The sequence below is a fragment of the Lissotriton helveticus genome, chromosome 1_2 (assembly GCF_964261635.1).
Source record: "Lissotriton helveticus chromosome 1_2, aLisHel1.1, whole genome shotgun sequence".
NCBI classification, from domain to species: Eukaryota; Metazoa; Chordata; class Amphibia; order Caudata; family Salamandridae; genus Lissotriton; species Lissotriton helveticus.
Window position 1 is genome coordinate 390,213,525 of NC_136058.1, and position 24,529 is coordinate 390,238,053.

Here is a 24,529-nt window from a genome sequence, read left to right on the forward strand (position 1 = left end):
GTAAAAACCACTTGCCCCTGACTAGAATTCCCCTGCCCCCACTGTTGGCCACCAAACAGCCTGTGGTGATAGGGTGTAGTCACTTTCACTCAGCGGGTTGCACTGTGGGTGCATCTCCAATATAATTGCATAGTTCCAATCTCGCTTGGGATTAAACACAGAGCTGTTCATAAAATGTACAAGGGCAGGATGACCCAGCTTCTCAAAGTCATGCAGAGGCCCTATGTTAAAGAATTGGTGGCTGATGGGGAACTGTGGCAGAGGGAGGTGGGGGGTGAAAACAATAAAGAAAGAGTACCTGCTGGTGGTGTCGCCAACCGCCGCCTCTTCTTGTCATCGCAGGAAGCCACCGGGCTCCCTAAGCCAATGACAACACTACAATGAAGCATTGTGATTGGTTCCCCTAAGCGTTGTGATTGTTCTGAACACCGTGGTTCGGCGCTCAGATGTGGACAGGGAGCCTGTGCATTTTCCCCACCAGGCTGTGTATTACAGCCTGGTGGGGATCATGCAAAGTGCGCATGAATGTTTGGCCGGCCCAAGGCGCTCTTTGAGTGTGCTCACCACACCTCCCCGGCCCCTGCTCTGGCCGGCTCGCCTCTCCCTGCACCTAGAAACAGAAAAATAAAATGATAATAATGGTTTGTTTTTATCATTTTATTTTACCTCTGCACTGCTGCCCCTGTGTTAAAGCAAGTAAAGCCCATTTTTTTTAATAACCATCCTTGCAAAGATGCAGCCATCAGTGTTTCAAGAGCAGTTTTATCCATGAGGGAAGCACCAGTCACACTCTGCACCGGTCACACTCTGCACTGGTCACACTCTGCACCGGTCACATTCTGCTCCTGTCACACTCTGCACCGGTCACACTCTGCTCCGGTCACACTCTGCACCGGTCACGCTCCGGTCACACTCTGCACGGTGCAGTGCACCAGTCTCACTCTGCACAGTGCAGTGCTCCAGTCACACTCTGCACAGTGCAGTGCACCAGTCACACTCTGCACAGTGCAGTGCACCAGTCACACTCTGCACAGTGCAGTGCACCAGTCACACTCAGCACCGGTCACATTCTGCTCCGGTCACACTCTGCTCTGGTCACACTCTGCAGCGGTCACACTGCACGGTGCAGTGCACCAGTCACACTCTGTACCAGTCACACTCTGCACCAGTCACACTCTGCACGGTGCAGTGTACCAGTCATACTCTGCACCGGTCACACACTGCACAGTGCAGTTCACCAATCACACTCTGTACCGGTCACGCTCCGGTCACACTCTGCTCCGGTCACACTCTGCTCCGGTCACACTCTGCTCCGGTCACACTCTGCTCCGGTCACACTCTGCACCGGTCACACTCTGCACTGGTCACACTCTGCACTGGTCACCCTCTGCTCCCCTCACACTCTGCTCCGGTCACATTCTGCTCCGGTCACACTCTGCACCGGTAACACTCTGCTCCCCTCAGACTCTGCTCTGGTCACATTCTGCACCGGTCACACTCTGCTCCCTTCACACTCTGCACCGGTCACACTCTGCTCCGGTCACACTCTGCACCGGTCACACTCTGCTCCGGTCACACTCTGCTCCGGTCACACTCTGCTCCGGTCACACTCTGCTCCGGTCACACTCTGCACCGGTCACATTCTGCTCCGGTCACACTCTGCACCGGTCACACACTGCTCCCCTCACACTCTGCTCCAGTCACATTCTGCACCGGTCACACTCTGCTCCGGTCACACTCTGCTCCGGTCACACTCTGCTCCGGTCACACTCTGCACTCCGGTCACATTCTGCTACGGTCACACTCTGCAGTGGTCACACTCTGTACCGGTCACACTCTGCTCCGGTCACACTCTGCTCCGGTCACACTCTGCACTCCGGTCACACTCTGCTACGGTCACCTCTGCACCGGTCACACTCTGTACCGGTCACACTCTGCACCAGTCACATTCTGCTCCGGTCACACTCTGCACCGGTCACACACTGCTCCCCTCACACTCTGCTCCGGTCACACTCTGCACCGGTCACATTCTGCTCCGGTCACACTCTGCACCGGTCACACTCTGCACCCCTCAGACTCTGCTCTGGTCATACTCTGCACCGGTCACACTCTGTACCGGTCACACTCTGCACCGGTCATATTCTGCTCCGGTCACACTCTGCACCGGTCACACACCGCTCCCCTCACACTCTGCTCCGGTCACATTCTGCTCCGGTCACACTCTGCACCGGTCACACTCTGCTCCCCTCACACTCTGCTCCGGTCACATTCTGCTCCGGTCACACTCTGCACCGGCCCCTCCTCGGGGTCCCTTGGGGGGTTGTGGTCCTCATGGCCTCGCCCCTCCTCGTGCACGGGTCAGTGGGTGCTACAAGGCCTGGGGCAGAGGATGCAGCGCCCGGATGTCCTCGAGACTGAAGCGCGCGCTCAGGCCGCTGCACGAGCCACAATCACGTGCAATCATGGCGCCTCACAACTGCGCATGTGCGGAATAAATACACGCCTTCCCATCGCAGCTCAATTAAAAAGTAATACGATCGGGCACTGAGTACAGACTGTGACGGTGTTCTAACTAAATTTCCACCCCGTCGTTTTGTACACCCCCTACGTCAGAGGGGTGCGGATACATGCAGGTTCTGCCTGTATACTCGTGCTCCCCCATCTGGTTGTTTACCCTCTCCTTGCGCATGCGTGAACAGGCTCACTACTCCCACGGGCACTTGGAAGCCAGGATGGCAGAGTATGCAAAGGCAGCGCCGCTGCTGAGGAGGTGGAAAGAGGCCTCTCCAGCAGCGCGGGCTGCACCTGGCCGCACTATGCTTTAAGATGCCCCTTGGTTCAGCCCCCCCTTCCCTAGGGGAGGGGGGTAGTGATAGGGAATGGAGGCAGGGAAGGAGCTGGGCCAGCAGACCCCAGTGTGGGGGTCTGCTAACTCATACATTTCATCTTTGGAGTTCGGCTGGGAGATACGGTGGGTTATTTAAGCGCAGGCGTCGGTCACAGGGCCCTCTTTCTCCTGGGAGTTGTACAAGAGAAGAGAGGGGCTGTTACTGCATACTGTGAGGTGAGGAGGGGGTGGGGAAGGCTGCAGGAGCCCTGGGGCTTGGGTGGGATGAAGGGCCGAAGAACAGGGTGAAAGGGTGGCAGAGACGTGGACAGCTTGCAGGGGGGGCTGTGGAAAACTGCAGAAAATAGCGCCTGCCACAAACTATACTTTTATATCACAAAAATGACGTTTGGTTGTCAACCTTGAGGACTAAACTTTCTCTCTGTTTTTATAATTAACAATTGAACTTTGCGAGGACATCTTCCTGTGGGAATTAAGTCACTGCTTGCCCAAAAATCAGGACAAGAAGCACAGTCATTTTAATTTCCTCCAAGATCCTGAGGTATTGTGAAATAAAAGCATTGTTGGGAAATAATAACTGTGTAATATGGTTGTCGCATGAAGACTGCAATTGAGAGCCTAGCCTTGCAAGCAGGGGTTGTCATCATTAAGTGAACAATGGCCAAGCTGAGCAGAGGTGACCTGCAGTGAGAGTGCAAAGCAAGTAACTCAGAGCCATACAGAGATGGCACCTACCATGGCGTAGAGATGGCGTGCTGAAGGTGGCACCTACAAAGGTGCTCTCTTGTTTCAACAACTGTAAACCAGGATGACTAGTACTTTGGGGTGGGGGGTGGGGAGCTGGAGGACTCTTTTCTGCATTGCTCTTTCCATTTATGGTGGGTGGGTGCAGGGTGAGAGGCCTGGTGGGGTGCGTTGGGTGGGTGGGTGGGTGCAGGGTGGGGGGGCCTGGTGGAGAGCGTTGGGTGGGTGGGTGCGGGGTCAGGGGCCAGGTAGAGAGCGTTGGGTGGGTGGGTGCAGGGTGGGGGGCCTGGGTGAGAGCGTTGGGTGGGTGCAGGGTGTGGGGCCTGGTGGAGAGCGTTGGGTGGGTGGGTGCGGGGTCAGGGGCCTGGTGGAGAGCTTTCGGTGGGTGGGTGCAGGGTGGGGTGCTTGGTGGAGAGTGGAGGGTGGGTGCAGGGTCAGGGGCCTGGTGGAGAGCATTGGGTGGGTGGGTGCGGGGTCAGGGGCCTGGTGGAGAGCGTTGGGTGGGTGGGTGCAGGGTGGGGGGCCTGGTGGAGAGCGTTGGGTGGGTGCAGGTTCAGGGGCCTGGTGGAGAGCATTGGGTGTGTGCAGGGTGAGAGGCCTGGTGGAGAGCGTTGGGTGGGCGCCTTATGCCTTGATGCAGCCGCACTCTGCCAGCTTCTGTCTTTGCCTCACTCCTCGTTGAGGGGTCGTCACTCGTGACTGCTGCATGTTGGAGAGTGTGAGTGGAGAAGGGTGCAATGCAGAGGGGAGAAGGGTGCAAGGCAGAGGGCAGAAGGGTGCAAGGCAGAGGGGAGAAGGGTGCAAAGTAGAGGGGAGAAGGGTGCAAGGCAGAGAGGAAAAGGGTGCAAGGCAGAGGGGAGAAGGGTGCAAGGCAGAGGGGAGAAGGGTGCAAGGTAGAGAAGGGTGCAAGGAGGAGGGGAGAAGGGTGCACGGCAGAGGGGAGAAGGGTGCAACGGGGAGGGGAGAAGGGTGCAAGACAGGGGAGAAGGGTGCAAGGCAGAGAAGGGTGCAAGGCAGAGAGGAGAAGGGTGCAAGGCAGAGGGCCTAAGGGTGCAAGGCAGAGAAAAGAATGGTGCAAGACAGAGAGGAGAAGGGTGCAAGGCAGAGGGGAGAAGGGTGCCAGCCAGAGAGGAGAAGGGTGCAAGGCAGAGGGGAGAAGGGTGCAAGGCAGAGGGGAGAAGGGTGCAAGGTAGAAAAGGGTGCAAGGCTGAGTGAAATAGGGTACAAGGGGAAGGGGGAGAAGGGTGCAAGGTGGAGGGGAGAAGGGTGTAAGGCAGAGGGGGAAAGGGTGCAAGGGGGATGGTGATGAAGTTAAAAATTCAACCATTTCTGCGGATACCCATGATCAGAGCTCACCTCACGTAAACTTCTTGTAACGCCACAGAGCTCCTTGAGCCTTTCTCTAACCTAGTTACTTTTAGTGGGAGTGCTTTATACTACTCTATGTATGCATTGAGACGTACTTTATAAGATCTTTGTGATGGCAAATAAAGTTTTATGACAGTGATGGCTACCCTCTGAATCCTTCATCACGTCTAGGCTTGATTCTTCATGTAGACCAGTAGTTCCCAAAGGGTGCGCCGCGGCACCCCGGTGCGCCGGTAAAAACATGGTGGAGAGCCACGCCCAACTGCCAATTAGGTCAAGGGAGCCATGGGTCAAAAATGTTTGGGAACCACTGGGGTAGATGGTCTCTTGTATCCTGGAGAAGATAGGGGAAGAAAAAGTGGAATAAGATACGGCTTGTGGTGAAGAGTAGGGCAGGCGGGAGACAGGGACGTGGAACTGGTGAGAGGAAAGGACCAGTGTAGATCGCACAGAAGGCGGGGGGAGGGAGGATAAGCGAAATCAGCGGTGAGGGAACGGGTTGCAGAGAAGGTGCTGAAGAGAGATAGAGGGAGAAGGGTGCTGGTGACCGGTGCGGGGGCTGGGGTTGGACAGGCGGTTAGGGAGGGGTAGGACTGAGGCAAGAGAAGCAGAGCTGTAGAAGGGGGAGAGAGGGAAGGAGGGCTGCAGCCCTGGAAGATACAGCTTTTTGTTTTACACTCAACATGTTCATTGATAGAAATGTCAAGTATAGAACTCTCAAAAGGTAAACTTGGATTTGAGGTTATACACTAGGGCTTCATGAAAAGAAATACTCACAGGTAGACAAAAACAACACAGATACTTTGGGTGGCAAGCACTTTTCAAAACGGTAGGCTGAGATCCCTGCACATGCTCTCGCTTTCAGAGATGCCCTGCATTTTGCTAGAGGAGCTTTCAGCTGGTTTCAATCAAAAGTTACCTGATGTAATCAAAAGAAGATGGATACTCCAAATAGATTATTTAGGTTACTTTATTATGATAAGTTGTTAAGTTATAAATGATAAAACCCCATCAGGAGCAGCTGTCCTGCTGCTCAGCCCTCACCCAACTGACATTCACAACACATTCACATTCCATTCATCAACATTCCACATCTCATGTATACTAGCTGAGCAGCAGGAAGACTCAAGATACAACAGTACCCTACAGGAAAAAAAGGAGTATGTATATTCCCAACAGGGACATGTACGTATATGGCTTTTGGGACCGCCAATCAGCACTTAGAACGTATATCGCAATAGAGACTGTGTTTATTTATAACAATATCCATTATTGGGGGTGTATATTCACACTGGGTGGTGTGCATTATCACGGATAAAGCCCATAATTAGGAGAACTGTCTACAGTATATTACCACGGAGAACGCGTAGCATCCTAGGGCATGTATATGATAAAAGTCACGTATATTAGCAATAGGGCTCTGTACTCGAGGTGGAAGGCGGGAGGCTGGCAGCATTCTGGAACATGATAGTGCCCTATTATTATTCCTCACCACCCCCTTTTGTGCCACTTTGGCCACCATAAGTGTGGCAGGGTATGCTCAGACGTGAGTCCCTTGTTCACTTTGCCACTGGATTCAAGCAAGCCGGGCTGATGACGGCTGGAATGCCAGAAACCGGTCCTCGGAAGCTTGTTTCCGGTCCAGGGAAGACATGGCTTGGCAGTTCGGGCTGGACTGTTCCCATGAGGCACAGGGTCAGACTGATTTGCATATAGCCATGTCTGAACTGGGGTGGCGGAGTGGGCTAAAGAACGGTGATGGATCAAGCCCAAATCTTTTGACTGGGTGTGAGAGTTTGATTGGTTCAGATGCTCTGTCCATCACCACCCCCTTTTGTACCACAATATATTGCAAGCATGCACAACACACACGGTGTAAAACAACAAAAGCAGTAAAATGTATTTCAAATGCCAGAAATAAAGACCTACTTGAAAGCCCTAGTGTAGTAATGAGGGCAAGAAGGAAAATGTCTTAGCTAAAATAAAGTGCAGTGCTGTAAATGGCCAGTATTTTCATTTATCTTAGGCTGTGATGTGCTTGAGACTAAATCTCTGATCTGCACCAGAAGGATGGGACAATCTCTGGGTGTGTGTTTGAGTTTAAAATATTTCTTGAGCGTGCGTACACCTAGCGGTTTCATGGCGCTAATTGAGCTGAACCCCTGAAGCTTAGAGATGGGAGGAAGGAAAGAGGGGGGTTAGGAGGAAAAAGCTTGTGTAAAAAGGAAAGTTTTCAATGCGTTGCGAAAGAGTGTGTACTGGGGGCAAGATCTCAGGTGAGCCGGGAGGGAGTTCCAAAAAGAGGGGGCGAGTGTGGAAAATTTGGAACCGCCCCACTTTTTACGTTTGAATCGAGGAACTAGGAGCAGATGTTGGGTGGAGGAACGCAGCTCCCTGGCGGGGACATAGGAGTGAATTTCAGAAGTGATAAAGACAGGGGCTGAACCGGAGCGAGCGTTAAAGATGATGCATCCTAGTTTAAACTGGGCTAGTTCACGGATGGGGAGCCAGTGAAGAGTCTTGAGGAGGGGAGTAACATGATGATACTTGGATAGATTAAAGATCAGGCGGGCCGCCTGGTTCTGGACTTATTGGAGGCGTCGCAAGCTGTACGCGGGCATGCCACAATAAAGGGCATTGCCGTAGTCCAGGCGGGAGATCACCATTGCAAGGACTATGAGTTTAAGAGCCGGATAGGAGAAAAACCGAGAGACTTTGCGGATGGTACGAAGGGAGTGAAAGCATGAGGACACCACAGAGCTGACTTGGGAGTGAAGTGAGAGTTGGTGATCCAGTTTGAACCCGAGGGTTTTTACAGAAGAGGAAGGGGTTGGGGAGAACCCAATGAGGGGGGCCAGAAAGAAGAGGACCAGGGACTGGAGCAGCCACCTGTCAGCACCAGCTCCGTTTTGTCGGGGTTGAGCTTCAGGTGGTTGTGGTTCATCCAGTCCCGGATAAAGATCATGATAGATTGAAAATTAGAAATGGACTCAGGGGAAGAAGATAAGGAGAAAATAAGCCGGAGGTCATCCGCATAATTATAGACAGAGACCTCCAGCTGTTGGAGGGCAAAGATAAGAGGAGCAATGCACAGGTTGAATATTAACGGGGACAGGGATGAACCCTGGGGGACCCCACATTTGACCGGCTGGAAGTCCGCTGCAAAATCTCCCAAGCACACAGCTTGGGTGCGGCCACTCAGAAAGGAGGACAGCCAGACCAGGGCAACGCCTCCGATTCCCGCCGCCTTGACACGGGACAATAAGATGGAGTGATCAACCGTGTCAAAGGCGGCGGAGAGATCGAGGAGGACCAGGGCATGGGGGTGGCTAGTGTCCATGCCCTCTCTGAGGTTGTCAAGAACCGAAAGTACCACGGACTCCGTTGAGTGTGAGGGGCAAAACCCAGCCTGCCGTGGGGCTAATATCATATTCTCCTCCACAAAAGTGCTGAGCGTCCTAGTAACGTGGCACTCCAGGGCTTTCGCCATAAAGGGTAGGAGAGAGATGGGGCGATAATTGACAAGTACAGAGGGGTCCGCTCCGGGTTTTTTTAGAATGGGTAAAATGACGGCCGTTTTTAGAGGTGGGATGACAATGCCCTGTGATAGCGAGCTATTGAGAAGACTGAGAGGGGGCAAGGTGCAGGCAGAATAAATCTGTTTCAGAATGGGTGCAGGGCAAGGATCTAGAGGGGAGCCAGACTTGATCATCGGTAGAAGAGAGAGAAAGGATTCTTCTGTAAGGAGGGGAATAGAGTCGAGACGAGCTGAGTTGGGGGGACACTGGGGATTTACAAAGGAAGGGGAGGAAGGAGGGATATTTGCTTTGATGATAGAAATTTTATCGAGGAAAAAAGTATTGAGGGAGTCGCAAAGATGCTGGAAGGGGGAAAGGTTAAGGGAGGCCCTATCGGAGAAGGCGAGATCGTGCACAATGGTGAAAATTTCTTTGGACTGATTCTCGGCGGCTAAAATTTTGGAAAAAAATGTAGGTGTTCTTGGTCGCTAGGATGGAGTTTTTATACTGGGCCAAGAGTGTAGTATACTGTTTTCTTCGTATTGGACAGTAGCCGCGCCTCCAGGAGCGTTCTGCTCGACGAACATTAAGTTTTAGATCTTTGAGATCCTGGTTCAACCAGCGATTGGCGTCGTTGGTGCGTTTGGATGATACGCGCCTGAGGGGAGCGACTGAGTCGCACCCTGAACAGAGCCAAGAGGTGATGGCGTCAGCTTGTTCGAGGGAAGACAGCCCGTGGAGATCTGGGCAGGAGGCGGAGAGAGTGGTAGACAGGGAGGTCACATCCACGCGGTTCCAGGAGCGCGCCCAGGTGTTTTTAGGGAGGGGGGACTTACGGGCTGAGCAGATGGGTAGTGAAAAAGAAATAAGAAAATAATTGGACCAGGTGCAGGGGGAAATGGCCAAGGACAACACCGGGCAGTTGAGGGACCAGATCTGATCTAAGATGTGGCCCTGACAGTGGGTTGGGTGGTGTACAGCTGGAGAAAAGTCAAGAGAGCGAAGAGACTCCGAAAACTCTTTCGATGTTGAACATTCGGCCGGGTCTGAAGGCCAGAAGTTGAAGTCTCCTAATATCAAGATGGCTGAATTGTTTACGACTAGGGTTGCCACCAGGTCTAGAAAGCTCGGAAGGAAGAGTTGCGGAGAAGAAGGAGGACGGTACAGCAGCACACAAGTGAGCGGAGTGCCGAAGGAGAGTGTACGGGCCACTAAATAATCTGAAGATCCAATAGGGGAAAGAGTTAGAGATTGGAAGACGATTTCTTTGCGGGCGATCAGGGCAACTCCGCCGCCTGATTTGCCGGGGGGACGGTCGACGCGAAGTGCATAATAAGATGCCAGAAGGGTGGCCAGTAGGGAGGGAAGGGAACTGTCGCAAAACCAAGTCTCCGTAAGAAACAGTAGGTCGGGTTTGTGCAGGTCCAGTAAGGTGAAGAGTTCGTGATAATGCTTGACGGCTGACCTGGTGTTAAGGTAGAAGGCAGATACAGTGGTGATGGGAGGGCGAACTAAAGGCACAGGACGGGGCGAGTCGGTGGGTATAGATGACGGCTGAGGGGGGAAAAGAGGGGCGGATAGAGGGGACAGCCCCAGTCTGTTAATGCGTGCTGTAACGCCATCATCCAGAGGCCACGGGCCTTGGAGGTTGAGTAGCTGTGCAGATGAGTATTGTGTGCAATAGGCGAGGTAACAGGCCCCTGGCCCCGGTTGGACGTGGACGGGCGCAGACGGGCTTGCCTTAGGCGCGCCTTCGGCGCGCAAACGGCACCCCCGCTGCGCTAGTCCACTGCGCTTCCTGTAAATGCACATATTTATCGTGGAAGGGGGGCGTGGCCTCGAGGGGGCGTGGCCTGTGTGCACGCCGGCGATGGCGGCCGCTAAAGTTTGTTTGTCCACGACAGCGTTCAAGTCGGCTGTGCGGGATGAAGGAGAATGGGCTTCTGCCCCAAGAGTGAGCAAAAGTAAGGTGCCTTGTTAAAAATACAATATATCAAGTGACTGTCAATTTTAAGCTCTGGGCTTGCTTTAGCAGTGGTCTAAGAACTGCAAATAAGTAAACTACAACCTACAGATTCTCACCTTCGGCTGTGTGTCTGTATGTGTTTTGATGGAGTCTTCTTGCCATGCATTTGCAAGTACAGTGGACACTTAAAAATACATACGCCTGCCTATGAAAGTGCAAAATAAATGTCAACAACCCAGGCATGGGATATTGCATCTTATTGCTACCATTTTAATTTCAATTTTAACCCTACAACTCCTCAAGGGCAGTCTAGAATCTCACCAGTTTGCCTTGTATCAAAGTTACTATTCCCCCTCCTAAGGTGCTTGTGAAACTTTGGCCTCCTTTATCCTGTCCCATGCATAATCATTACAAGCCTTCATCACTCATATCCTAGTCCTCCCAAGGATTAAGGAAGAGGAGATATCTTCCCTGCTTACCGCCTGAAAGGCAGTCTCTCCAGATGATGTCTGTCCAGTCCCCGTGCTCTCTCTGCCTGGTCTTTCCTTCTGTACCCCTCGCTGCCCCAGTGCCTCTCTGCCCATTCTGCCTCCTGTTCCCAGCTGTATTCTGTATTTTGCCTCGGTGCCACTCGTTTCTCCAGTATTTCTGTGCCCTTTTTGCCTTTGTGCCACTCTTTTTTCGCTCGTTTTTGTGCCCCTTTTGCCTTCTGTTCCACTCGTTTTTTGTGGTTGTCTGCCTTCTGTACCACTCGTTTTTCCCTCGTTTTCGTGCCTCTTTTGCCTTCTGTTCCACTCGTTTTTTGTGCCCTTCTGCCCTCTGTTCCACACGATTTTTGTGCCCTTCAGCCCTCTGTGCCACTTGTTTTTCCCTCATTTTTGTGCCTTTTGCCTTCTGTTTCACTCGTTTTTTTATGCCCTTATGCCCTCTCTGCCACTTGTTTTCCCTTGTTTTTTGTGCCCTTCTGCCTTCTGTTCCACTTGTTTTTTGTGCCCTTCTGCCCTCTGTGCCACTCATTTCCCCCTCATTTTTTGTGACCTCCTGCCTTCTGTTCCACTCGTTTTTTGTGCCCTTCTGCCCAGTGTGCCACTTGTTTTTCCCTCATTTTCTGTGCTCTTCGGCCTTCTGATCCACTAGTTTTTTGTGCCCTTCTGCCCTCTGTGCCACTCATTTTTTCCTTGTTTTTCTGCCCCTTTTGCCTTCTGTTCCACTCATTTTTTATGCCCTTCTGCCCTCTGTGCCACTCGTTTTTCCCTCGTTCCTGTGCCCCTTTTTCCTCTGTTACCTTCGTTGTCCCTTACTTTCCTTGCCGCTGCGTTCCCTGCGGCCCTGCCCCCTGACTGCCCACTGCCCATTCGCTGCCTCCGCCTCCCACCTCCCAGCTGCTCCTCCCTTCCACCTCCCCATATATGCCGGCCGCTGCGCGGTGAGGAGAGCAACCCTTGACCCTACAAGTTAGGTCGCTCCCCCTCCGCACAGCACTGCCTGTGTCTCCCTGCCCCAGCTGCCGCTGCTGAAGACGTTCAAGGCCCTCCACCAACCGCAGGCTACCACCTGCTCCTCATCCCTGGTGGCCAGTGGTAGGTTGTAGTTAGGTTTGTTCAACCTCCGCTTTATTGCTTTTATTCTATTGCCTTAATTTTCATTGTTGTGTCTGTGACTGCTGTTGTCTGTCTTATCTTACCCCGCTGCCTGTACGTGGTACGTGCCCCTTTTTCTTCTCTCTGTTCCCTTCGCTTCCCCGTGCTCTCTCTGCCCGGTCTTTCCTTCTGTACCCATCGCTGCCCCGGTGTCCCTGCCTGGTTTTCCCTTCTGTTCCCCTCGCTGCCCCCGTGCCTCTCTGCCCGTTCTGCCTTCTGTTCTCGGCTGCCCCAGTATTTCTGTATTCTGTATTTTGCCTCTGTGCCACTCGTTTTCCCGGTATTTCTGTTTTCTTTTTGCCTTCTGTGCCACTCGTTTTTCCCTAGTTTTTGTGCCCCTTTTGCCTTGTGTTGTACTCGTTTTTTGTGGTTGTCTGCCTTCTGTACCACTCGTTTTTCCCTCGTTTTCGTGCCTCTTTTGCCTTCTGTTCCACTAGTTTTTTGTGCCCTTCTGCCCTCTGTTCCACACGATTTTTGTGCCCTTCAGCCCTCTGTGCCACTTGTTTTTCCCTCATTTTTGTGCCTTTTGCCTTCTTTTTCACTCGTTTTTTTATGCCCTTATGCCCTCTCTGCCACTTGTTTTTCCCTTGTTTTTTGTGCCCTTCTGCCTTCTGTTCCACTTGTTTTTTGTGCCCTTCTGCCCTCTGTGCCACTCATTTCCCCCTCATTTTTTGTGACCTCCTGCCTTCTGTTCCACTCATTTTTTGTGCCCTTCTGCCCAGTGTGCCACTTGTTTTTCCCTCATTTTCTGTGCTCTTCGGCCTTCTGATCCACTCGTTTTTTGTGCCCTTCTGCCCTCTGTGCCACTCATTTTTTCCTCGTTTTTCTGCCCCTTTTGCCTTCTGTTCCACTCATTTTTTATGCCCTTCTGCCCTCTGTGCCACTCGTTTTTCCCTCGTTCCTGTGCCCCTTTTTCCTCTGTTACCTTCGTTGTCCCTTACTTTCCTTGCCGCTGCGTTCCCTGCGGCCCTGCCCCCTGACTGCCCACTGCCCATTCGCTGCCTCCGCCTCCCACCTCCCAGCTGCTCCTCCCTTCCACCTCCCCATATATGCCGGCCGCTGCGCGGTGAGGAGAGCAACCCTTGACCCTACAAGGTAGGTCGCTCCCCCTCCGCACAGCACTGCCTGTGTTTCCCTGCCCCAGCTGCCGCTGCTGAAGACGTTCGAGGCCCTCCACCAACCGCAGGCTACCACCTGCTCCTCATCCCTGGTGGCCAGTGGTAGGCCGTAGTTAGGTTTGTTCAACCTCCGCTTTATTGCTTTTATTCTATTGCCTTAATTTTCATTGTTGTGTCTGTGACTGCTGTTGTCTGTCTTATCTTACCCCGCTGCCTGTACGTGGTACGTGCCCCTTTTTCTTCTCTCTGTTCCCTTCGCTTCCCCGTGCTCTCTCTGCCCGGTCTTTCCTTCTGTACCCCTCGCTGCCCCGGTGTCCCTGCCTGGTTTTCCCTTCTGTTCCCCTCGCTGCCCCCGTGCCTCACTGCCCGTTCTGCCTTCTGTTCTCGGCTGCCCCAGTATTTCTGTATTCTGTAGTTTGCCTCTGTGCCACTCGTTTTCCCGGTATTTCTGTTTTCTTTTTGCCTTCTGTGCCACTCGTTTTTCCCTAGTTTTTGTGCCCCTTTTGCCTTGTGTTGTACTCGTTTTTTGTGGTTGTCTGCCTTCTGTACCACTCGTTTTTCCCTCGTTTTCGTGCCTCTTTTGCCTTCTGTTCCACTAGTTTTTTGTGCCCTTCTGCCCTCTGTTCCACACGATTTTTGTGCCCTTCAGCCCTCTGTGCCACTTGTTTTTCCCTCATTTTTGTGCCTTTTGCCTTCTTTTTCACTCGTTTTTTTATGCCCTTATGCCCTCTCTGCCACTTGTTTTTCCCTTGTTTTTTGTGCCCTTCTGCCTTCTGTTCCACTTGTTTTTTGTGCCCTTCTGCCCTCTGTGCCACTCATTTCCCCCTCATTTTTTGTGACCTCCTGCCTTCTGTTCCACTCATTTTTTGTGCCCTTCTGCCCAGTGTGCCACTTGTTTTTCCCTCATTTTCTGTGCTCTTCGGCCTTCTGATCCACTCGTTTTTTGTGCCCTTCTGCCCTCTGTGCCACTCATTTTTTCCTCGTTTTTCTGCCCCTTTTGCCTTCTGTTCCACTCATTTTTTATGCCCTTCTGCCCTCTGTGCCACTCGTTTTTCCCTCGTTCCTGTGCCCCTTTTTCCTCTGTTACCTTCGTTGTCCCTTACTTTCCTTGCCGCTGCATTCCCTGCGGCCCTGCCCCCTGACTGCCCACTGCCCATTCGCTGCCTCCGCCTCCCACCTCCCAGCTGCTCCTCCCTTCCACCTCCCCATATATGCCGGCCGCTGCGCGGTGAGGAGAGCAACCCTTGACCCTACAAGGTAGGTCGCTCCCCCTCCGCACAGCACTGCCTGTGTTTCCCTGCCCCAGCTGCCGCTGCTGAAGACGTTCGAGGCCCTCCACCAACCGCAGGCTACCACCTGCTCCTCATCCCTGGTGGCCAGTGGTAGGCCGTAGTTAGGTTTGTTCAACCTCCGCTTTATTGCTTTTATTCTATTGCCTTAATTTTCATTGTTGTGTCTGTGACTGCTGTTGTCTGTCTTATCTTACCCCGCTGCCTGTACGTGGTACGTGCCCCTTTTTCTTCTCTCTGTTCCCTTCGCTTCCCCGTGCTCTCTCTGCCCGGTCTTTCCTTCTGTACCCCTCGCTGCCCCGGTGTCCCTGCCTGGTTTTCCCTTCTGTTCCCCTCGCTGCCCCCGTGCCTCACTGCCCGTTCTGCCTTCTGTTCTCGGCTGCCCCAGTATTTCTGTATTCTGTAGTTTGCCTCTGTGCCACTCGTTTTCCCGGTATTTCTGTTTTCTTTTTGCCTTCTGTGCCACTCGTTTTTCCCTAGTTTTTGTGCCCCTTTTGCCTTGTGTTGTACTCATTTTTTGTGCCCGTCTGCCTTCTGTGCCACTTGTTTTTCCCTCGTTTTTGTGCCTCTTTTGCCTTCTGTTCTACTCGTTTTGGTGCCCTGCTGCCCTCTGTTCCACTCGCTTCTTTGTGCTCTTCTGCCCTCTGTGCCACTCGTTTTTTTGTGCCCTTCTGTCCTCTGTGCCACTCGTTTTCCCCTCATTTTGTGTGCCCTTCTGTCTTCTGTTCCACTCGTTTTTTGCGCCCTTCTGCCCACTGTTACACTTGTTTTTGTGCCCTTCTGCCCTCAGTGCCACTCGTTTTTTCCTTGTTTCTTTGCCCCTTTTTCCTTCTGTTACCTTTGTTGTCCCTCACCGCCCTCGCTGCTGCGTCCCCGCCCCCCTGACTGCTCACTTCCCATTCGTTGCCCCCGCCTCCCAGCTGCTCCTCCCTCACACCTCCCCATATATGCTGGCCACTGTGCGGCTGTGCGCAGCGGGCGCGCCAGAGGCGTGCCTAAGGCAAGCCCGTCTGCGCCTGTCCGTGCCTGGACAGCACCCAATGCCAAAACCCCTGGCCCCCGCACCAGCCACGATGACCACCGCCACTACGACGCCAGCACTCTGCACGCTCTCAACTCCGGACAGAGTCACACCTGCTTCAAGGCCGCCCAAAAAGCGCACACACCCCCTTCACCTGCCGGAACTGCAGCTACACCAGCCTCAGAGCCGACGAACCACCCGCCACGAAAGACCCCAACCACCTCCGGATGCATACTACTGAACCCTCGCTCCGCACTCAAGCATGCCATCGATCTTTGGGACCTGCTCGACACAACATCCCGGACGTTGCCTTCCTGACAGAGACCAGGTTTATGGACTCCTCTGCACCTGACATCGCCATAGCCATCCCAGACGGCTACAAGATCACCCGCAGAGACCGCACCAACGGAGACGGAGGAGGAATCGCCATCGTCCACAAGAACAGCATCAGGGTCTCGAGTAACACCGACGACGCGCTCAGCACTGCCGAACACATGCATTTCCAGATCCACACAGACCCTAACTCTACCCTCAGAGGCACCCTCATCTACCGACCCACGGACCCCGCCCCCAGTTCAGCGACTCCATTGCCGACTTGATCAGCACGCACGCCCTGACCTCCACCAACTACATCCATCTCTGAGACCTGAACTTTCACCTTGAGAACAACAATGACAACAGCTCCACAACCCTGATCGATAACCTCGCCAACCTTTGACTGAAGCAACTCGTCACAACGCCCACCCACTCTTCCGGCCACAGGCTTGACCCAGTCTTCTTCTCAAGCCTGCACGTCTCCATCAGCCACACCACCGAACTCCTCTGGACCGACTAATGCTGCATCCACTTCACCTTACAGAAACACACCACACACCACCGCACCCAACAGATCCCCCGCCACTGCTGGAGCAAAATCACCGAAGACGAACTACATGCAAACCTCACTCTCAGCCCACCCACCGAACCCTCCAACACCGACGACGATGCCCACAGCCTCAGATGCTGGATCGAGGACTGCGCCAACACCCTCACCCGCTGAAGAAACCCTTCCACAGAGACACCAGCTAGAGGGCCAGCTGGTTCACCCCAGAACTTCTAGCCTCCAAGCAAGCCTGCCGAAACTAGAGAAGAAATGGCACAGTGAACAAACTCAGGAGATCCACTCAGCACACAAGGACGACAACCGCAACCATCACCACCTCATCAGGGCGGCCAAGAGGACCTCCTTCAAAGACTGCCTCAACAACAACGCACACAGTAGCAAGGAGCTCTTCAACATCATGAAGGAACTCTCCAACCCCAGCTCCAACACCAACGACATCCCGCCGTCGCAAGTACTGTGCGACTCCCTCGCCACTTTCTTCCACCGCAAGATAGCATACATCCACAACAGCTTCAACATCCAGACAGCCCCAACAGACAGCAACAAAACAGACCCTCCGCACACCATCGACCACGACCCCCTGCTAGCCTGGGCCAGCGTGAGCATCGATGACACCATCAAGACCATGCACACAATCCACTCCGGCTCTCTGTCAGACCCATTCCTGCACCACGTCTTCAACAGAGCAAGTAGCTCCATCGCACCCCACCTGCGCAACATCATCAATCGCTCCCTCGAGAGCGCGACCTTCTCAGAGATCTGGAAACACGCCGAGATCAACGCCCTACTCAAAAAACCTAAGGCAGACCCAAGAGACCTCAAGCACTTCCGACCCATCTCTCTGCTCCCCTTCCCGGCCAAGGTCATCGAGAAAACTGTCAACAGACAGCTAACCCGATACCTCGAAGAAAACAGAATCCTGGACCCTTTCCAGTCAGGGTTCCACAGCAACCACAGCACCGAGACAGCCCTCATCAACGCCACCCACAACATCAAGACCCTGCTGGACAACGGCGAGACCGCAGCACTCATACTCCTAGGCCTCTCTGCCACCTTCGACACCGTCTGCCACCGCACACTATGTGCACACCTCCACGCCGCAGGGATCCGAGACAAGGCTCTGGATTGGACCACGTCCTTCCTCTCGGGCAGAACCCAGAGCATCTGCCTCCCCCCATTCCGTTCCAAAGCCTCCTAGATCATCTGTGGCGTACCACAGGGATCCTCCCTCACCCCGACGCTGTTCAACATTTACATGGCCCCGCTCGCACACGTAGCCCGACAGCATGACCTCAACATAATCTCCTACGCCGACGACACTCAGCTGATCCTCTCCCTCACCAAGGACCCCATCACCGCCAAAGCCAACCTCCATGAAGGAATGAAGGCCGTCGCCGACTGGATGAAGACCAGCCGTCTGAAGCTGAACTCGGACAAGACAAAGGTCCTCATCCTCGGCATCAACCCTTCAGCCTGGGATGACTCCTGGTGGCCGACGGCACTGGGGGCAGCCCTGACACCCACCGACCATGCATGCAACCTTGGAATCATCCTCGACTCAACGCTCTCAATGACCAAGCAAGTCAATGCCGTCTCCTCCTCCTGCGTCAACACCCTCCGCATGCTCCACAAGATCTACAGATGGATCCCGACAGATACAAGAAAGACAGTCACCCAGGCCCTCCTCAGCAGCATACTCGACTACGGAAATGCCCTCTACGCGGGAGCCCTGACCAAGCTCATCACACGACAACAAAGCATCCAAAACGCCTAGGCGCGGCTGATCCTCGCGGTACCACGCCACAGCCAAATCACCATCCACCTGAGAAACCTGCACTGGCTCCACGTCAACAAGAGGATATCCTTCAAGCTCCTCACCCACGCACACAAGGCACTCCACAAGACCGGCCCAGCCTACCTCAACAGACGGCTCTCCTTGTAGATCCCCAACCGCCAGCTACACTCCGCCGACCTCCTCAAGACCTGGCTGTTCGATCAGTAGCACCCCCCACCCCCAGCGCCTTGAGACCCTCGCGGGTATGTAGTGCGCTTTACAAATGATTAATTGATTGACAATTTACAAATCAGCCACTAAATAGGTATCCATTTATCTTTACTTATATTAATGCTTTGTTTTCAACTTGTTGTTCATTTTTTATATCGCAGACATGACCTGGTAAAGGAGTACTTTACATGAGCTCCAATTACATTACGTAATGTCACCACTCATTGCTTATAGGGATGGGGAGATTGAATTATTTATCCAGAATCACAGGAGGATGAGCCAACTCCAGGACTTGAACCTGGTTCCCTATTTATGAGTCTGCACCTCTGGTAATAACACCATATCATGAGTATGGGGAAAATCAGCATTTTGTTTTGGCGCTAACAAAAATTGAGTTTTTATGTGCATTAATATGTAAAACTGGTAAAAATAAACATGTTGATTCTCATCACATGCTCCTGTCTCCCCTTCCAAGAATGAAGGACAAATCATTAAGCTTAGATGTCTGAGGTAATTCTTGTAGAGGGAGATTAAAGCGGGCGTGAATGAAGAGTGGCATCAACATTTAATTGTTAGCAGTTTTACAAAGTGTTCGAACAAAAAAAGAGTATTTCTCGGTTTTACTGAATGTTATTCTGTCTTACCTTGACTTCTTAACCTGTGTCAGGAGCTGGCTATAGCAGTGATTGGGAGCTTGGCAATATATTGTGCACTGGCCTGCAGGAGCACGTTACCGGCAGTACAGTACTTCCAGTCTGTCACTCTCACAGAAGATGCCTGCTCTGCTGAAGCCCACCAAGTAATACTAATTACGCAGGGTGTAGGAGGCATGAAATTATTTGTTTCCTGAGTTCTCAACCCTGGCCCGCCCAAGCTCACATTTAAACCAATAGATTTTGGGGCGGGCTCAGGCGATAGTAAAAACTACCGAGATAGGTAGGGGGGAAGTCCAGAAGAAAAGAGCAGAAACTAAATCCGGACTCGTTTTGAGCGCACTGCTTCTGTGTTATTATAAGCAGCCTAGAGCAGCAGGTAACCTAATTAGTACTGGCATCAGGTTTCTAGATGCATGAATGGGGAGGTGGGAGGCGGGAGACTAGCCTTCAAATCGGTAGCCTCACGCCTGAATTAGGAGGGTTGGCATGTCTGGTTCAGCTGTATCTTTTCTGCCTGAATCCATGTTGTATTTCAACGCACCTCCTTTACATGATGTGCAATCAGCGCCAAACGCGTAGCGCCTACTTTCTTAGTCTAGTGTTGTTCCTAGCGACTAACCCCTCACAACAGAGCCCCCCGCCCCAAGTCTTCAAGTGTATCGTCCACTGCAGTTCTTTAAACAGCAGGTCACTCATCTGCAGCACTCATCTTTTCAATGACAGACGCTGCTGCTTGCAGGTTTTTAATGGTCCTGTTCTTGGCATTTAATTATAAAACATGTAGACCAGGAGATGCAATCTTTCAATATAGACAATATTTAAAATGAATTGCGTCATCTATACTGGTACGCGTATGTGCTTGAACAGCAGTTTGTCAGTTGTCTCTGAATTCCGCACCTGGAGTCGAGACTCGGATTCATAAAGCCCCACCCACCAAAATCCTCTAGCTCTTTTAATTTCGTTAATAAAGGCCACATAGGTAGGTGTACTTCTGAAAATATTTGTGAATCGAGGTTAAGCCAGTCGTGGGCGTTGTGGTGTTGAAACTGTTTTTTGGGTGTGCTTGTCAGTTGCTTCACCTGACCAAAATGAGGGGGACTCCTGAAACATTCTGGAGTTACTTAAAGGTCAAATGTTGGAAAGGAGTAAAGCATTTAATTCTAGATAATATGAATCTGCATCTCTGCCCAACACCTTTTTTTGGCCTGGCTACACGTGTTATCCATCAACGCCTAACACAGACTTGTGGCACAACCTCGCTCCAGGTCATTACAGAGTCTGTCTCCAGTCTGGAATTGTTCCTCATCAAACCAATCCTTTCAGATGTTAGTCTACTTAATTCAATGTAAGTAAAACAACTTCAATACCCAGAAGGCATCAAATTATGATAAGAAGGTTGGGCCTGAAAACAGTATATGTAATGACCAAGCGCTAGGTAATCACCTTGGAGGACTTGAGTCAACGCCTTCAGCCATTAGTTGGATTTGGTCAGCTGCCATCAGTAATTGCTTGAAGAAAGTGCCATTCACATTTTAGATAATGGTAGAGGAATAGTTCGGTCATACAGTTTTCAGTTGGCTAATAGGTGGTAGTCTGCACTTCCAATGGCCAGTGCATGTGGAATGAAGCAACATGCCCATGTCCTGCAATCAAGGCGTCTTTGTGCACATAGAAGTATTCCACACTCCTGTTGAACCAGGTTGGTTTTGATCATTTTTAGGGAATTTATTTCTAAATGGAATATTACCATGTTTACTTTGCACCAAGTGTGATTTTGCACCTAAATTTGTTTTGTGCTGCTAAATGTTTTCCACATTAATGCTTATGTTGAACCAGGGGCGTTTTAGCACCTGCATGTGCTGTCAACCAGATGTGATGCACACCAATTACAACTAATGTGACCTCCTACTAATTCATTTTTCTTTATCTGAACTCTATTTTTTCAAGAGGGATTTTACATTCCAAGGAATTTTATCTCCTGAATATGATCTGTATTCCTAAAATTGTTTCCACGCACTTGCTGATTTTGCACATAATATGATTCCTTCTCCTTAAGGATTTCCCCACTATTGATGATGTTGCTACAAGGATCATTTTTTACTTACATTTTCTGTCAACCAGATGAGGTCATCACACATAATTTACACCAAACATGCCATGTTACTATGCTTTTTTCTCTCTCTAGTAATTTTGTATCTGCATGTGGTGCCATACTCCAGCTGTCTTTGCATAAAGGTTTTTTTGTACCTAAATGTGATTTATTTAAAATAGAGGCTGCTCCCACCTTTGATATCACAACACTGCTTACTTTCGGTTAATGTATGTTTGCATGTATACATGATTTGGGCTCTTAACATTTTTCAACAATCATAGTGATGTTTGCACCTTGATTTGATATTCTGCCAATCAAATTGGGGGGGGGGGGGCTTACTGTTGCAGCCTTTTATAGTAATGCTGCAACATCTTCCCCACTTCTCTCTGTCCCGAGTGATACTCCATGACTGCATAATGTGGCTGCACCCAATAGAATCTGCTCTTAAGAGCAACAGTAATCACATTTTGGGTTTGATATCATTTTGGACAACAGGTTTGAAAAGAAAAAAGAGCTTCAGATCAGACTCTTGCTCGGCTTCTCGCTGTGGTGTGGCCTTGAGAGAGAGAGGCGCAGCGGACCAGGCGCGGCCATCTTCCGTGTTCTAAATTTTGGAATAAAATATTGATCAAGACGCGGGCTTTTAATTTCCCGCAAGCGACGTTGTAGCCTGCTTACATGGACCGGCATGGCAAGGAAAATCAAAATGGATCTACCGGAGTTGCAAAGAATATGCTGCCAGCTGGTGGTGATGCAAAACGTGTACCTGTGACGCACAAGCCTCAAAGTAGTGGCCATAGTGGGGTTCTTCCACCACAGAGGATTTTATGTTCATCAAATGGTCCACAGCGTGTCCTATCACAAACTCAAAAAACTGCCTCTGTCAATCCGAAGCCTACTGGTCAGGCTAAAGTGACACAAAGTCAGCAGCACGCCAAACCAGTGACACAAGTGCGACCTCAGCCTTCCCACTTGACTACTCCAAATCCACAAGCATGTAGACCACCTTCAAAAACAACGGAACAGGAGAAGCAACAACCTAGTCAGAATCCTAAATCTGCTGATCCAAAAGGCACTGACCATCCTTGTGACCAGGAAAAAAAGAAACAGTGGTGTTTGGAAGATTTCGAAATTGGAAGACCATTGGGTAAAGGAAAGTTTGGCAATGTGTATCTTGCCCGTGAGCAGCAAAGCAAATTCATTCTAGCCTTGAAGGTGCTCTTCAAATTTCAGCTGGAAAAGGCAGGAGTTGAACATCAGCTAAGGAGAGAAGTTGAAATCCAGTCTCATTTAAGGCATCCCAACATATTAAGGCCATATGGCTACTTCCATGATGCTACCAGAGTGTACCTTATTTTGGAATATGCACCACGTGGAGAGCTATTCAGAGAGCTCCAGAAAAATAAGATGTTTGATGACCAAAGATCTGCTACGTACATCACCGAGCTGGCAGATGCACTGTCTTACTGCCACTCGAAGAAGGTCATTCACAGGGACATCAAGCCTGAGAACTTACTGCTTGGCTCAAATGGAGAGCTGAAGATTGCAGACTTTGGTTGGTCTGTGCATGCACCCTTATCCCGGCGAAGTACCCTTTGTGGTACTTTAGACTACCTGCCTCCTGAGATGATTGAAGGTAAAATGCATGACGATAAAGTGGATCTCTGGAGTCTTGGTGTGCTGTGCTATGAATTTCTTGTTGGAAAGCCACCTTTTGAAGCTGACTCGCATCAGGAAACCTACCGGCACATTTTCAAGGTTGAATATCAGTTTCCTTCATCTGTGTCTGATGGCGCTCGTGACCTGATCTCAAAGCTGCTGAAACATAATCCATACCAAAGGCTGCCTTTAAAGGATGTGATGAAACACCCGTGGATTGTAGCAAACTCCTCTAAGCGTCCCACAAGTCAAAGGAATTCTATAACGCCTTCACAGTGACCCATCTTAAAACAGGGGGCCATAATCTTGCACACATTTGCACCTGCTGGAACAAGCTCATCACAATTATTGGCAGTGGAAAGCATTTCCTGCAGCATTCCAAAGTTGACTTTTAGCAGACTGAGCGGGGGGAGAGGTGTTGGCCTAACGGCTAGGGCGCTCGACCTCGTACCTGGGGATCTGGGTTCGAGTCTCGGTAACGATGATAAAACCTCCTGTGATTCTGGGCAAATCACTTAATCTCCCCGTGCCTAAAATGAAAGTAACTGGAAAACGTAAAAATGAAACATAACTGGAAAAACATGTAAAGCGCTCTGATACCTGATTCGGTTTGGGTCTAGTTCACGCTATATAAAACTCTTCAAAAAAAATAAGAAATTCGAGCACATAAGTAGTTGTCAATCAGTGTCCTTAAAAAAAAAAAAAAAAGATCTTATTTTCAGGGCTGTATTCTGACCTTTAATGTGACTTGCGTTCTCATTGTACTTGGTAAAGTGCAATAATCTGTACTTCCGTCATGTTAGGCTGCTATGGTTGTCCTTGCAATGCACTTGTCACTTGTGAATGGGAAGGAAGAATGCCAATCTATGTAAATACACTGTATATAATTAACATTGTAAAGTCCTGTTTGAATGGTGTGAATAGGCAAAGAATATAAAGCGATTGAGTTGTCTGACTGTGAGGAGGCTATATAATTCTTAAGTGTTTCCTAGATGCCTTTTTCACTGTGTATGTTTAATGTTTTGCTTTCAGAGATGGTTAATATTGTCCTTGTTAATATTGTCTTCAGAAATACAACAAATAAAATTAATAGAGATCAGACTTTGACTCCGGTATGCATGTTCAAACACAGAGCGGTAACCTAGAAACCTCGGCATCGTGTTTCTAGGTGCATGAATCGGGAGGCGGGAGACTAGCCTTCGAATCGGTAGTCTCCCGCCAGAATCGGGAGGGTTTGCATGTCTGCACACAGCAATTTGAAGCCTTGGCAGCTGTGGTTAATGCTGCTCAAGCAGGAGTAGTGTTCGCCGCTGGATCTTGAGAGCGCATGCGTGCAATCACACGCATGCGCTCTAAACGGCCTGAAAAGTGAGGCTCTTAAAAATACAGGCAGCCAAGACATGGGGTTTTCACGCGTGCGCATAATTATGCGCATGCGTGGAAACGCGGGGGGTGTAAAACTAGATGGGGTGGCTCTATCGATAGTACAACGGCCTTGGACAGATCTCACTTAGTCTCATTGCGCCTGCGCAGAAGAAAGACACTTCTTCCCATAGAGGAGCCAACCGAGGAGCTTTGCACTGAAATAAATCTCAGCGTTGGCTGTGGCGCGAGGCGCCTCGTGCTCCGCTACAGGAGACAGTGTTTGTCCTGAGCGTATGCGCAGTTTTTCATACAACCGACCCTTTGTAACCGTCGCTAGGATGCTGCGCGGTGGAGCTG

The 24,529-nt window shown here is 51.1% G+C and overlaps 1 pseudogene; it reads left to right on the top strand.

Annotated features, from left to right (window-relative positions):
• Nucleotides 1-21,783: 21,783 nt before the first annotated feature.
• On the top strand, nucleotides 21,784-23,206 carry LOC144806250 (aurora kinase C pseudogene; annotated as a pseudogene).
• Nucleotides 23,207-24,529: the final 1,323 nt, after the last annotated feature.